General features: G+C 36.1%; 1 long non-coding RNA gene across 1 annotated transcript in view; it reads left to right on the forward strand.

Annotated features, from left to right (window-relative positions):
- Nucleotides 1-10,442, forward strand: part of LOC137638235 (uncharacterized) — a 233,871-nt gene extending 223,429 nt beyond the window's left edge. The window contains exon 3 of the long non-coding RNA XR_011043939.1: nt 7,781-10,442. This is a non-coding gene — a long non-coding RNA (uncharacterized lncRNA). The remainder of the gene's footprint in view (nt 1-7,780) is intronic.
- Nucleotides 10,443-11,576: the final 1,134 nt, after the last annotated feature.

Raw genomic sequence — 11,576 nt, forward strand, 5'->3', positions numbered from 1 at the left:
TTGTATAGACAGTGACTAAACCACTTGGCCACGAAGAAAGATGAAAGTCAATGACAATTCTTGTGTATTTATACCTGTCGAATTCAGGTGTTTTGTACTTAGAATTGAAATCAACCCATCTTCACCATCGTAGCTAATTGGTAGTTTGTTACTTGGCATTCGATTAATGATAAATTTTGCACATTTAGACGTGTTTTTCATATTCAAATAAGCCATATAAATTTTTGATACATTAATGTCTGGATTCTCTTAACGACCTCGGGATCAGAGCCCCAGGCGAAATCACACAAAGACAAAAGCTTTTGACCAGCCGGGAAACGAACCCTGGCCGGCAAGCTTGTATAGACAGTGACTAAACCACTTGGCCACGAAGAAAGATAAAAGTCAATGACAATTCTTCTGTACTTAGATCTGTCGAATTCAGGTGTTTTGTACTTAGAATTGAAATCAACCCATCTTCACCATCGTAGCTAATTGGTATTTTGTTACTTGGCATTCGATTAATGATAAATTTTGCACATTTACACGTGTTTTTCATATTCAAATAAGCCATATAAATTTTTGATAAATAAATGTCTGGATTCTCTTAACGACCTCGGGATCAGAGCCCAGGCGAAATCACACAAAGACAAGAGCTTGTGACCGGCCGGTAATCGAACCCTGGTCGGCAAACTTGTATAGACAGTGACTAAACCACTTGGCCACAAAGAAAGATAAAAGTCAATGACAATTCTTCTGTACTCCAGCCGGGAATCGAACCCTGGTCGGCAAGCTTGTATAGACAGTGACGAAACCACTTGGCCACAAAGAAAGATAAAAGTCAATGACAATTCTTGTGTACTTATACCTGTTGAATTCAGGTGTTTTGTACTTAGAATTGAAATCAACCCATCTTCACCATCGTAGCTAATTGGTAGTTTGTTACTTGGCATTGATTTCAGTTCTAAGTACAAAACACCTGAATGTACATACACATACACACACTTACAAACATTTAAGTTTAAATACATACAATCACACACACACACACATACACACACACACACACATACACACACACACACATATATATATATATATATATAGACATATATATATATATATATATATATATACATACAGTATATATTGACACGTGAATGCAAACAAACACTGTATATTGGGTAAATTTCCATATACAGTACATTTTATTGTTCATTTGGATTCAGTTTAGTACAGTTAAAAAATTGCTTGATTTATTACTATAAACTGGGATTGCAATTAGAAGGTATCAATTCATTCCATTTTGATAAATAATAAACAGTTTCTAAGGATTAGAAGCTTAAAATAAAGAACATGAGAGAGAGAGAGAGAGAGAGAGAGAGAGAGAGAGAGAGAGAGGGGGGGGGGGTTAAGCTCTGATCTTTGTTTCTAATCTATTCCCTAAAAGTAACCTTATGATCTGAAAAGAAATTTTATGAAAAGGTCAAGTGAAATAACGAGTATACAGAACTATATTTCGATTTTGTTTAGAATGAGATATTACATGTCCTTGTAAATGAGATTATAATCTTACCATTTTCATTTAATATATTTTCACCATTTGCATCTACATTGCACGGACTTTTAAATTTTCAGTAAAAAACAGGTAGGAACTGATTGAGCATATCTGCGTGCTAACCATCGAATGAGATGATGCTTCTAATATGCTAAATCTAAGTTAAATATAAATTAATCTTATTCTGAAATAATAGTTGCAAAACATATTCAGACAACTTGGTCTCAGACAATAATTGGAAATGTACATCTATTTAGTCTTTTTATGATACGCAGAGGTTTTTTCTTTATAAATAAAGAAAGCTCTTACTCAATCATATCTATTATCACATTTAACCGGAAACTAAATTGTTTCCACGAAATTGAACTACCAATGATGTACCGGTATGTTATTGAGATTCGGAGACAAATACGTGAAAATAAAAAACGAACATAAAGCGGCACCGTACATGCAAGAAAATAGACCTTAACACTCAGGGACATTGTGTCACCATTAGGCCGAAAATATTAACTGCAATTAAGTATTTTCGCAATAGACACACACACACGCGCATACACAGACACACACACACACATGCTCTCTACTGAGATCCCCTCTAGTTAGAAGATGGAATTAGATGTGAGATAACTCAATTGCTCTCTGCTACCTGATTCAGTGTAGGCAGGGAAAACTTTCTAGGAGTTAACCAGAGCAGGACTCTAATCGTGGGCTTTGAGGGACCTTCTTCTCCCTCAATTGGACATGTAATTCTTGACTTGGGGGGAGTTGCTGATGAGATGTCGGGCTAGGACATATCATGCATGCAAGTTTTTGGAGTACTGTTAACCAGTACAAGGTAACCAGGCACCTCTATTAGAGGTCTTCCGACATTCAGGGGACACCCTTCTGTCTGATAAAGAGACTCATTCTTGAGAAGGGCATTAACAGATTGGTCAATGAACCTGATAGATTCCCAGTGGTAGCAATCTGAATAGCACTCAGACCTTCTATTCCTGTCTGCAGAGATATTGATAGAACTGTTCTCCCTTTTCCGAACCCCTCATTCAACTTTACTCAGAAATTCACCATAGTCAGTTGTGTCCCTATGAATTCTTACCTGGAGGGTATTGTACATCTCTCTGAGAGGCCTTTTTGAAGCAATAACAAAAAATAAGGATGCCTGGATACTTCTATAGCTTGTTGTTCACTTCCTAATAGGTGAAATGGTCTATCTGCTAAGGTTGAGGTCGTAAAAAGAAGCCTTACACTGCTTGCTATCTCTCTTTCCAGGACAGCAAAGCTTGCTGTACCTTGAGGAGGAAAAACCATGGTTGGTCTCGACTTTGACAGAATACTGTTTGGCTTTGAGCCTTGTCTTTCATTTAAACGGAGTCAATTTTTCCTTGACAAAACTCTCTCTCCTCATATAAAGTGTTAATCTCACTGGTCAGCAATCGAAAGTTAGACCACCACCTCGGAGCGCAGATCTTGTCCCACGATCTCAGAAAGGAGTGCATCGTATCGCTAGTCGATCCTCAGCTCATATCTTGATGCATAAGAGGGCTTTTGTCCCCTTTCGCTTTGGACTCTGCTCTAAGAGCCTACGGAGGACCTGGTCTCTTCTACGATATATTCCAGCCAGGGAATGGAGGTCAGGTGACACTCAACTTCTTCATTAAGTCCATTGCTAAGACTCAGACTCTGGCTGTAGCAGACCCAAAGGTTCTGGTTTTTCCGGATTGAGTGTCTTCGTACTTTATCCTTTAACCTAGATCAATTGTTATTATACACTTAAGAGCACTGATGCATTATCTTAAACGATCTGCAAGTGGTCACCCGCATGTAAACAAGCTTTTTGTAAGCACAGGCAGGGTCAAGAGGATGGTCACCTAGAATACAGTCTCTTCTTGGATTTGACAGGTCATAGTTTGGGCCTTGAATCCAGACTCTCCTCCACAAGATTGTAGATTCAAAGCTCATGATATCAGAGTCATAAATACGTTCCTAGCATTAAAAAAACTACTGTGGTCCAAGTATTTCAAGCAGGTTTTTGGAAGCAACCAAAATGCCTTCCCCATAGGTCATGTGGTGGCTGCACATGATCTAGTTTAAGATGCCTCAGCTCCCTTGCACAACAAATAGTAGTTGGTCGAAGGAAGACGTTACCCGGGATTAATCTGGGATGAGGGTAGAGTAACTGGTCTCTTTTTCCATCATCTTCCCATCTCTTGGGGCACAGCACCATGTGAAACTCTGCAAGCTGGCCACCTCCATCTGCAGGTAAAAGCCATATCCCTTGTGTAGCCTAAAATATGAAATTAATTTGTTACATCCCGTCCTCCCAGTAAGGGGGAGTCAGGCAATGGCCTTGATAAAATAAGCGGAGTATTCCACTCCAATAATTCTTACCTGGTGCCTGCTATTACCAATTTGTCTCATACGAGACCAAACACAAGCCCTCTCCTCCAGGATGATAGGTGCTGCCTTTGTCCCTTCCTTCTTTAGAGTGCTACACAAATGACAACCTTGCAGAAGGAGCACGGTGGAGTACACAACGGAACAATTACTATGAATTTAATGACATCACCAAACCACACTGTCTCAGCTTACCAATCTGACAATACGATCACCACAAACACGATCATCAATGCACAATTTTTACAATCTGTGCCTTCCATATCAGCGCAGGTTTCTACTCTCCATCAATGCTTGAGCAGTCTTTGTATGCCCAGTCACTATGGTATTGGTCTTCTATACACTTGTCAGACACCACATAATCAGACACCTATCTATTGTATCTCTTGTACCTGTCCTTCAGTAACTTTCTGGTTACAGAACAAGTCCTTCAGTGACTTTTGGGTTACAGAACATGTCCTTCAGTGACTTTTGGGTTACAGAACATCTGAATTCTGCTTCATTCCAGGTTTTCCAAAATACGATACTGGTGAAAGAGAAACCTATGACTATTCCTATTGCCCGTACATGATATGAGATATTCCCTTTATGGTCTTTCCTTCATGTTTTGCCCTCACAGGAACACTCTGATTGTGATCTTTTCCTCTCAAGACAGGATTCCTTGCACTTGTTCTGTAGAGTAGTCGTTTCCAACAGGATTAGCTGCAAGGTGAGATGAAAAAACAAATACGATCAAGAACCAGCCAATCGGGAACCATGCCATCAGAACCATATGAGGGGGAACTATGCAATCAGGAAGAACACGCTTAGAACTTATGCTATTTCTTCAGGTGATTGTTAATTTTGGTTCACCAGGAACTAGTACACCTGTCGCCTATCATTGGTTCCTTCCCAGTGCTTCCAGCCCAGAGATCTTCCAATTCACTGTTATCTTTCATCATTTGAGATATCTGATGTGTAAAAACTGTTTTACTACTCCAGATAATCATATGCTTAGAGACAAATACATGATATGATATCTTCCCATGCTCTGAGATTTTACCAGACACCAAGGTCTTCCAACTCTTTTCTGCAATAGGGATTGGAACATATAACCTCTCAGATACAATCTCAGCACTTTTATAAAGACCGAGATCCCATATTGTGCTTGCATGGTTATTGGCAAGGATCCTCATCAACGTGACTGCTATGTACCATATGGTGCCAAGCTCTTCCATTCTCTCTACAAAAGTTAAGGTATTTGCTGCCATTTAGCCTCTGAGAGATTGAGATCAAACAGAAGACTAGCAAACGCTCTTTAATCCTTTCTTCCTCTACAGGGGACTGGCCCATCCCATTCGTGGATTTGGTGGTGAATATCTTGAGGGGATAATGGATTTTTCAGAGAGTGTTACAATCTATGAAGGCAAAGATCTTCGAAACTTAATCTACAATTACTATGGTTATTGCACAATTTTGTAGATTGTGAATGAGAATTCTTTCATTAGCAGATAGGTAATTTTCTCATTAACAGCTCCCTAGTGATTGCTCCAATCGCTCCTTAAGTGTTACTAGTCAGCACCCATTGTATCCATTACCTTCTGGTTTTGTTGGAGCAGGAATACTGGGCGATCTATCCAGGTAGCAGCATGACGATTCTAATTGTGGGAACTCATCTAATTTGGAGAATCATATATCCGCAGATGTACTATTGAGGGATGAGGTGCCTACCTAAGTAACATATCTATCTCAGAGATATGACTCATGGAAAAAATGTACCTGCTTTTCAAGCTTTCAGTAATAAACATAGTGTGAATACTTGGTTACTTTGTAAGATCCAAGAGGTTTGGTAAAGCACTTGTTAGCATTGCTGAACGGAAATACTCCCGCTTGTGACTTTGGTCAACAAAGAGGGTTGTTTCAAAGACTCTTAACAAGCAGGTATACATTTGAGAAGGCTGCAACACAGTAAAGCTGTTTGTATTGTTCTTCCAGGAAGTAGGACTGTACGAGTATACACACTCAGTCTAGATAAAGGGCCTCGGTGTGAGAGAAAATTGTGATCCATGCATCATTGCATGGTGGATAGGCTTCCCACTTCAGGTTTTCACCATCACTCATCCTGTTCGCCTTTCAGTTGAATAAGAAGCTTCCAGTATTTTACTCCTCAGTCCCAGTCCGCCAGTAGCATTCATGAACACCTTCCGGTATCCCTAAAATCTGTAAATTCTTTCTCACTTCCTCTCATTCCACTGATTACTCAGCAGTCAATTGAAGATATTGAGGCTCGATGTGACCTCGATAGCTGCCTAGCGACCATACACTGAATATTATCCCGATCAGATATTTTCTATCTTCCTTCTCAAGGAAGCCCCTTATCTTCATAGTGAAGGATACCACTGAGCACTCCTTAGCTTAGGAGCTTATGACTTCAAGTCCTTCTGCATCAAAACTCATCACGAAAGGGAAATTTTGTGATTCTTTTTGTTCTATTTATGTTTGAATATTCTTTATGCTTTCAAGAAATGTCAAAAGGAAAAGATTTATACTGGTGTTATTCAGTTGTCACTATAATTACCCAACAAACCATTGAAATTTAGTATTTGAAAAGCTGTCCGTTATTGACGCTGAAATTCAAATTGCAAACTGTTTCAAATCTGTGTAGCTCAAAGAAGCTGGTCTCAGTATATCAAACTCATAAGTGGTATATAATTACAAATGCCTATCTCTATCCTTTGAATGGTATACTTGTCTCTATATAAAAAAGTTTAGAATTTTAGCTAACTTCCTGCTTGGTACCTTGAGGAAAACTGTCATAAAATGAATGCATGTGCGACAGATCTCTGCATCACTGCTGCGTTATCACTTTCTTTAACTATAGTATATGCCTATTATTCAGTTTCTTTCCTTTGAGGAATGTTGCTGTCAGTATATCTCATGCAGTGCATTAAAGGTATGAATTAAGGGTTTTCACATTTTTCCTGTGGCCCATACCCAAGTACTCTTTTTCTCTACCTTGCCTTCGTTCCAGCTTTCATACAACCTTTTGTCCAATATCCATCGAATTTTACCTCTTAGTGTATTTCAAGGGATTTCTACTAGTTTAATTTCGGGGTTGAATGGCCTCCTTGGCACTGACAGCGTGTCATTTGACCACTATCAATAAATCTTACTGATACAGTACTCACTTTGTGTACCTGTTGGTACACATTAAAAGATATATACCCCATGTTTACCAACTCACATTTTGGGCTGTACCATGGAACGGTATGAGAGTTGCTAAGATGACGACTGTATCTATAATTGTCTTACTAAATTTACTATCCTTCAAAAAATTAAAACTCACTACCCTTGAGTTTAATTTATAAAAATTGAATTCAAGGGTAGTGAGTTCTAATTTTTTGAAGGATAGTTAGCTGAAATTTTATTAAGATTATTTTAATTTTATTCACTTTTTGATACTTTAAATGCAATATATGAATGCAATGACAACACTGTTAACCTTATCAAGGATAGTGCTCATAATATCATAGTTTAAAGAATAGGTTTGATATGACAGCCCCAGTCTCGTATTATACATTGCTACTAGTATAGTTGCAGATAATTATTCAAGTTGGACTGTCTTATTCTTTGACGAGCTTTCGTTATTAGCACTATTTTTCCTTTAGATGGTTTTGTTGAAGAACATCACAGCAGGGTCAAGTTCAAGTTTCAGAAGTGTCTTATATTGGTCTCTAAAAGATTGAATTTGAGTATGAAAGTTATTCTAGTAAATAATCCTAAAAAGTTACTTTGTATCAAATTAATTAAGAACCAGGTTATGACTTGAAGGTGAATATTTGGAGTAAATATATTTTACTTTTCTTCCAGATGCGTTTATTCACCTGTATATTTGCAATCCAAAAGCCGAAGCCAGTAAACAAAAAAAAAATAATAATAATTCTTAATGGGCAAGCTGATTCCCTTAATGATGTGGGGAGGAGAAGGAAGCTGAAGGAACGTTGATGGTACAAGATTAAATCTATCATTACTATATCAAGCTGATAACAGGGATGGAGGAATTAAGATTCAACTGACTTCAATTTAAAGATAAGTTTAACTTTTCGTTATTTATTCATTTTTTTTTTCTTGAAATTTATGCTTCTGTAAGGTAACTGAGTAGGTAATAAATATTTATGGAAGGTAGCTTATATACAGTGTACAGTTTAGTGCTCAAAATATACCATCTCAAAAAGTTCAGTATTGCAGAAATTCTCTTGAAAGTGAGACTGTTCTCAAAGTATTTGTGTGGAGGACGGGAAGGGGAGGGGGTGGGGGAGGTTGAGATGGCCATAGATTTTTTTCATTACCATACATTATTAGTGTTATGTCTGTTTACTCTCTGATCATTCTAGATATACAAATGTATCACAAAAGTCTTATCATTGCTGCAGTAGCTAATGTAAAATTAGATAGTATACTTGGGTCATAGATTTGGAAAACTTAAACTTAGAATCATAAGGGCCATATTTCTTAAACCTTTAGTATGATACTTGAAGAACAATTTATGGTTGTAGTTTTGCCTTAGAATTCATAACATTTTCGCAAGAATAGAATAATATTGATTATTTGTAAGTCTAGTATTTCACTTCTCATATTCCAAAACCTAAAGGTGGTTATGATACTCCGTACTTGAGACTGATAACTACTACTTGATTCTCTAGTACAGATTATAACATTGACATAGACAACATAGATGCCAGCAGACATCAGCTTTGGACATTTCTTCCGGTCTTTGTCTGGTAAAAGGAGTAAAAATCCTGGTAGTCAACTTCATCTGGTACCACTGTTTGTTACCAAATCAACACTCCTCATTTCAACGCTTATGACGTCATTCTCTTTCAATTTAGATATAGTGTTTGTCCGACAGACACTGTTCGACCGTGTGGACACACCTTAAGTTACTCCTAAGTTGATTTTATTATGTACTTAACTTTGAAGGTTATATAAACAAATCGGCTAAATATTGAAATTTATCATTTGCATAATTTAAATTTTAGTTCATGTTAGTCAGTTAAAGAAAGAGGATAGGCGATATAATAATTGATTAATTCATAATAATAAATTACTTCTTTATTGAGAGGCCATGAGTTTTCTAATATCAGAAATGTTACTCATAATTAAATCACTTGAAATTTCTCTTATAATTTCTAGAAATTTTTGTGCATGGCAATTAATACCCTAATTTACATTTGTTAAAAATAGCTTCCATCTAAGAATGCTATTTTCTAATAAGCTCAAGAATTAAATTTGTTCTTTTTTATATAAAATCTAATCATTTATTCAGATCACACCTTAAAACATACATATAAACTGAATGTTTTGAACGCATTTTTGCTTGTTTCTATTGAGTTTCATAAAAGAATAACTATGAAAAACAATGTATTTTTTCTACTAATAGCAGTTTTTATTATATTTTATTATATGTATGAGGTCGTCAATGAAGGCTTATTTCTTTTTTTCTAAATTATGAGAAGAGTAACTAATGAAATTTTTTTTTTTCCAGGGAGAAGTTGGTCCCTAGTTTGAGATAAACAGAAGACTGGCGATTAATATAATGGTGATGCTTATAAATCACAAGAAAACTACTGTTCTTCTGTACAAGTGGAATTCAGGATCTACGACTCAAAAAAGAAAAAAAAAAAAAATCCCGCCTTGATTTAGGTGTGCGAAATAATAACTATCAAAATTCTTGTGTAGATGTGTTTACAGGGATGCTCTAAGGACCGTGATATTGACTAATTAATCGTTTAAAGTTAGCTGTTAAAATTCATGTACAAAACTAATTTGGTTTTCTAGAAATCCTAAAATATGTTGTAGTCAGTAACATAACAGTTTTCTTTTAGTATGGTATTGATTAAGTCTCAACTACCGTCAACGCTACTGTCAATTTTTTTTTTTTTTTTTTTTTTTTTTTTTTTTTTTTTTTTTTTTTTTTTTTTTTTTTGTGCGAAAATTTTCACAAAGAACAAAGCGTAAAATCAAGTTATACGTAAAATTAACTTCTACTTTATTTTCAACTTGAAATTTCACTGAATATTTTGGTCTTGTGTCATACTAAATTTACAAGAAATCTCAATATTAAATCTCACTCTTATGTATTGCCGTCAATGGAAAATTTTATTTGAGATATTTTTTTCTCTCATTTATACGTGGCATGAGAATATTAGTAGTGGCTTTTTTTTTATCAGGACTATAGAAGGAGGTTACATAATTCTCAGTTATGTGGCACTTGATTCTAATTTAATTTCACCACAATGCTTGTATGTTTGCCATTCTTCATAGCACATGTGGTATAATGTTTCTGTGCTACCCGAATTTGTAGTTCTGGGTAATTAATAGCTTTATTTTTTATATGGCATTTGAACTGACACAATATATGATTATAATAGTATTATAAATCAGAAAACATATTAGCCAAAACTTTTGGTTTTAATATTAAATTTCTAATTTTCACAAACAAACATTGTGGCATCTTTGGGCGAATTTTCTATTTCTTTTTATGGAAATGTAAAAATTATTTGATGAAAATTATATGATATAATATATGTTTTTCAATATTAAACTTACCCGATAATCATGTAGCTGTCAACTCCGTTGCCCGACAGAATTCTATGGAGGGATACGCCAGCTATCACAATACTAGAAGGGGGTGTACTTACCAGCGCCACCTGTGGCCAGGTACTCAAGTACTTCTTGTTGACACCTCCTCAATTATTCCTCTGTCGTGCTTCCGGCAAGACGTTCTGGGATACGCTTATGTTCTTGGAGTATTTTCACGACTTTGGTGAAGTATTTCTCTTTGATTTCGGCTGTCGCTTTACTGGAAACTTCTATATTAGCTTAGTTAGCTTTTGGAATTAATTTGATTAATTATGGTGACGAAGAGAGTATGAACTCTCTTTCACTTTTTAATGGCCGACCCTTCCCTTAGACGGAAGTGTTGGTGTCTAAGAGAGTATAGACTCTCTTTCTTAATTTTGCTTAACAAGAGTTATAGATTTATTTTATATCTCTCCGCCTCTTATAGGCCTCTTCGATTAACTTCCTTTTATTATAAACTTATTAAAATTAATTTTTATATTTGTTTATATTCGACCTTCCTAATAGTAGGCGGTCTTTTCTTGGTACCGAAGTTAATTAACATTGAGCCCGTCATTTTGGTTTTACCTGTTAACATATTATGCTATTTTAATGTCTTTGAAAGAATTTCTTTGATAGTCTCGTACTGTTTTCAAAGTTGAACTAACGTTTTGTTTTGTCTCTGCAGTTGTTGACGTTCAGAACGTTCAACTTGCGCTCTATCGTTACGATAGAGAAAGAATTTTCACGGTTTCACGTTGCAGTAAGAGTAACCGTGTCTAGCATTTTGTTCATTCTTTCTTAACTTAATGGTTTTAATCCTAATAAAGGAACTTTTCATTTTGGGAAATATTTCAGTTTTTTCCTTTAACAATAATATGTTTTAACGATATATATGATTGGGCTCTTCTCTCAGGTTCTAAGTCAAGAGAGAGAGAGAGAGAGAGAGAGATAGAGACGGAGGGAGAAAGAGGAGGATAAACGTTTCATTCAAGCGAGTAACGTTGTTATCGTTTTTGCTCTTCTCCCTAGTCTCTTTAGGGGA

Source organism: Palaemon carinicauda, chromosome 3 (genome assembly GCF_036898095.1).
Source record: "Palaemon carinicauda isolate YSFRI2023 chromosome 3, ASM3689809v2, whole genome shotgun sequence".
In the NCBI taxonomy this organism is placed as follows: domain Eukaryota; kingdom Metazoa; phylum Arthropoda; class Malacostraca; order Decapoda; family Palaemonidae; genus Palaemon; species Palaemon carinicauda.